General features: G+C 44.5%; 1 pseudogene; it reads right to left on the bottom strand.

The window, feature by feature from the left end:
* Positions 1-1,819: 1,819 nt before the first annotated feature.
* LOC142840329 (SH2B adapter protein 1 pseudogene) lies at positions 1,820-3,289 on the bottom strand (annotated as a pseudogene).
* Between the last annotated feature and the right edge of the window lie 1,472 nt (positions 3,290-4,761).

Genomic DNA, 4,761 nt, shown 5'->3' with positions numbered 1-4,761 from the left:
CCAGTCCTCTATGGGTTGGGATCCTGGAAGGTCCTAAGAAGTCAGAGATAAGGGGAGACTTTTAGGAGAACTAGGGATTTAAATGGCCTCTTGTATTTGAGTTAGGCAAGCATGGACCACCTCCCTTGGAGATTTTGGTCTAGCATGCTCCATAGACATGAACACCTGGAGTCTTGCCCTATTCACCCACTGTTGTTAGGATCTTAGCTATAGGAGACACTTAAGCAGAAATATTAGTCACCACCACCCTTTCCATAAGACACCATGCACCAAGTTTAGAGGAATATAGCAAGGATTTTATATGACCCCATACTTGGACAAAGAATGTGGTAGACAAATCCAATGGCTTGACTCATGGCAAGTTAAGTTGCATAGATTCTGATTGGCTCATTTCCAATACCTTAAAGAACACCATAACTTCCCTACTTGTATTGATCCAAGATTTGGTTGGATACGGGCTCTTTCCTTATGATGAACTCCCATTATTATTAACACAAAATTAGCTTTATTGGCATCTGTAAAGGCTATAGCTGCATGGGAGATAACATTTTTGATGGTGTTGCATTTTTTATCTTTAATTTGAAAAGGGGGAGGGCAGAAAGTCATCTGTCCTGAAGGAAATGATTATCCAGCTTGCCCAAACTGGACCTAGCAATTTCTTTAAAACATACATCCACTCTAAGTGGTTTGTTGTTTTTCCTGGCTTTGCTTACAATATTGTCTCTGCAGTATATATCTCTAACTGTTACTCTTGGGTCACTGAGTGCACCAAGTACCATGAGCAGCTGCTAAGTGGTCTGAAGGACAGCAAACAGCTTATTTTCATAGACTGTCCTGGGAAGCTGGCTGAGCACACAGAGCATGAGTAACAGAAACACCCTGCTGCCTCCTTAGCTCTGAAAGAAGACCTAACGATATTCCACAATACTCTTAATCTAACTCAAAAAGACACCAAACTATCTATTAAGGTTTGTTCTACTGCTGTTCAAGTAACCTCAACAGAGAGAACAAAAGTTTTGAGGCAATTTATGTTTTTAAATGATAGCTACTATGTTATTGAAATCGAAGAGATCTGTCTAGATGAGAACTTGTTCACCTTACCCATTGCAAACCAAGGCACACCACTTACCTTCATGCACCAGGAGTTTGAAGCCATTGTTCAGTCTGTCATTCATATCATGACCTGCTGGGAACTTCTACAGTCTCATGCCCAATGATAGCCCTCTTGGCATTTAGAGCATTTGGTCTTTGGATGAGCTCCAGAACAATCCCTACATAAATGGCCAGACTATCCTCATCCTCAGCACGTACAGTCTAGTGAGGCAGAATTATTTTCCTTGTCAAGTTTGGCATTGACCAAGCCATTGACAGAAGCCATAACAATGGAAATGGGCCTGTTATGTGTGTCAATATCACAGGCAGATAAGACCCACTATGAATATCTTTATCTCTCACCATTGCGATGGCATTATGGGTGACAGTGTTGAACCCTTCCAAGGTTAGCTGTTTAAGAACGATATCCTTGGTAGGGCCAGATGGGACGTAGTTTTTCTTTTTAACAGTATTGGTAACACAGGTAAAAAATTAAAGAATTGGTTCCATAGCCTGCTGGACAAGATTGCAGAAATAGCCTACACTGTCCTGGGATATACAAAGTTTGAGGGCCTTGAAGGCTAGGTTGGACACTTGTTGAAAGTAGGCATGCAGGTCAATCATGGATTATAATACAGGATTAGTGTATTTTCCATGGCCAGTACGCATGTCGAAGGTGACATTAAGTCTAAACTGTGAATTTTTATAGACTTGAGTTCCTTCTCAATTACAGAGGAAGTAGTTCTATTGGGTCAAAGTGGAAGGCAGCAATAGAGGCAGAAATAGGGGAGGACACTGAAAGCCAGTCTGAAGGGTCCCCATAAGTCCCCTGCGGCAGGCAATTGTTACTCTCACTGGGTCCCAGCATCATATCCTGGCTGGGAAGACTCTCTGAATGATTCAGGCAGGGTAACTCCAGGCTGTCTGAGTTATCCCTTGTGAGGAAGGAGGTCTCAGGGTCCAGGCAAAAGGTTATGGAGTGATGGCTGATAGCAGGGCAGGATACTAGGCTTAGGCACTCGTGGATGTTAAGCACTCAGGCCTTTACATGAAGTGCATCAGTAGTCTCTCGGAATGTACTCTGAAGAGCCTTCTACCTTAACAATAAAGGTGTTATTCCTAGCTGGCATCTCTATGGCAGGGGCTGTGCAGACATCAGTGACAGTAGAACAGAAAATTCTGAGTAGAGGCTGGTATGCCTTGGGTGGTACTAAGAACTCCAAGTGACTTCCTCCTCCTCCTTCTCCTTCACTTCGAAGCAGTAGGCGACACTTCCGTCACGGAGGTTGACCTCCTCCTTCTGAGGTCAGCCCAGCTGCCTCTCCTCTATGACACACTCCTGCTGGGTCAGGGGCAGCTTCTTCACTCCCTTATAAAACTGAGCATCTCTTCTCTCTGTACCATTCCTGCTCTGTCTTTCAAGGCTCCCCCTCAACGACTCAGTCCATCTCTCCCAGAGGATGTGCCATCACTAGCCAATATCCTAACAACTGTCCCAGCATGACCAAAGAGTAGGAGTTCTTGTTTTCACCTAGGACTGGAGGGCCTGATGTGGTCTCCAAGGCCTAACTGGAACGGAAGAGTCAATGACCCCTTGCAACTGCAGTGTGTCTCGTTCAGAACTTCTGATTGAGCGACCCACTGAACAGAGGGAAAAGTGTTTCTTGACCTTCAGCTTTGAGGACATTGTAGAGGAGGAAGAGACTGGGGAAGCAAGGGGGCCAGCTAGGTTCTCAGAAGATAGAGATGGGCCCAACACAGCCAGGGCCCCACCTACCCTGCAGCTGTCAAGGGACAAGTCATGTGGTGGTGCAATCTCCACACCAGAGCTCAGTGGAGCCAAGGCTGTTTGGGAGAGTGAGTCCAAGGCCCAGGCCACCTAAGCTTTGATGTGCTATAGGAATAGCTCAGTAAAATGGACAGAAAAGACAGCTTCTGCTCCAGGCTCTGTATATTGTGGGTGGGAGCTCAGGTAGTGATAAACATGCTGGGCAAGATCCAGGGCAGCAGCCCTCCTTGCATGGGACTCACACAACTCTTGCCAACATGGTGCTGGTGGGGAAGGGAAAACCCCATCCTCTGGGGAAGGGACACCATTTATGATGGACCCCAGGAAGAGCCTGTGAGGAGGGGCAGCAAAGAAGAAAATGACCAGAAGACATGGGGTGTGTGACAACAACTGCATCTCACTCCCCATGCTTAGCTCCAGGCTCAAGCAAATGGAAGGAGCCTCCATCTAAGGAGAACACTCCAATCCCAGAAGGGAAAAAGGATTCAACCACAGTCAAAATGACCAAAGCCTTTCTGTAAATTAAGAGACCACCCACCACACCAATGGCTCTTAACTGCTGGTCTTGTAACTGAATTAGTCGAGAAGTGAGACTAAGAAAGAAAGTCCAACAGTCCACATTCTGAAGAGCAGTTGGGACTCCCAGTAAGGTAAGAGAGCCTTCAGACAATCCCTGAGAGTGGTCCCGGCAAAAGTTTTCAATTGCTCTGAGGCTATGAGGGAGTCCATGTGAGGACAAGAACAGAAGGGAAAATAGTGTTCACGGATGAATGTCCTGCTTATACTGAGGGACTTCCATGGTTTTTTAGGCTGCAGCTGTATGCTCACACAGTGTCTCCAGTCAAAAAGAACCTGCCAGAGGCTCCTTTATTGGTTCTACCTTCTGGGTGGTCAGCCCTTGCGTATTTGAACAGAGTCACAATGAAGAGTTCCTAACCGGGAAAACAAAATGGAAAGCAAAGAAATGTAGAGTTAGGAAAGAAAGCCCCAACAGACCAAGGACTTAGAAAATGAAAATAGGGGTCAACTCACTAAAAACATCAAAAGGGGGCGAATTCAATATGCTGGTGGAGAGTCAGGACAGGGATGGCAGCTGGAGCAGTAAGCAGGAAAGAAAAATGCCCAAAAGAGGGTAATTAGGACAGAAAAGGTGATCAAAAGAAAAAGGTCAGTCCACTTTGGGTGCCAGATGTAGTTTTTGCAGGCATGGTGCAATCTGTTTCCTGGTGGACAGGGTTGAGAAGGCATGGAGGCAACGACACAGACTCCAAGAGATTACAATGCAGAAGTTCTTTATTGTAAAAATGTCAGGGGTTTTTATGAGGCAAGGGAAATTAAGTTGCCGCAGGAACGTTTCTGATTGGTCCTTTTGAAACTGGCAGTCAACACTGGTGTGTTGTGATTGGCTAGGAACACGGGCGTCATTTGTTAGCATGCCTTTGATAAACTGACAGATTGTCTTGGCCAATTTTGCTTACTCATTGTGAGTTTGCATGTTCTTGCTTGTGCTTTCACTATTGCCCTGCCTCATGTGTGATCATTTGAAAAAAATATTAAGATAGAATTGAGTAAATTCAGAGTTTTAAACAATAGCTCTACCGCGCTATTCAATTTTATATGAGGTAAGTAAATTATTTGAGCATTGCTGTATTTATATTAATGGTGAAAATATATTCATTATTGGCCCATGAAAGCTAAATGATACTGTATGTAAAATACCTAATATCACATTAGAGATCAGAGATCTTCATAGAAGTGGATGACAAGGATCCTGTAAAATAGCTAAGAGACAGGAGTTCAAATGCCATATTAGATGACTGGAGATTACTTTTAATATAATAAGTTGCCATACAACAATCCAACACAAACCATGACTTAGG

Source organism: Microtus pennsylvanicus, chromosome X (genome assembly GCF_037038515.1).
Source record: "Microtus pennsylvanicus isolate mMicPen1 chromosome X, mMicPen1.hap1, whole genome shotgun sequence".
Taxonomy (NCBI): Eukaryota; Metazoa; Chordata; class Mammalia; order Rodentia; family Cricetidae; genus Microtus; species Microtus pennsylvanicus.
Note: the sequence above shows the minus strand (reverse complement) of the source record. Positions and strands in the feature narration are given on the sequence as shown.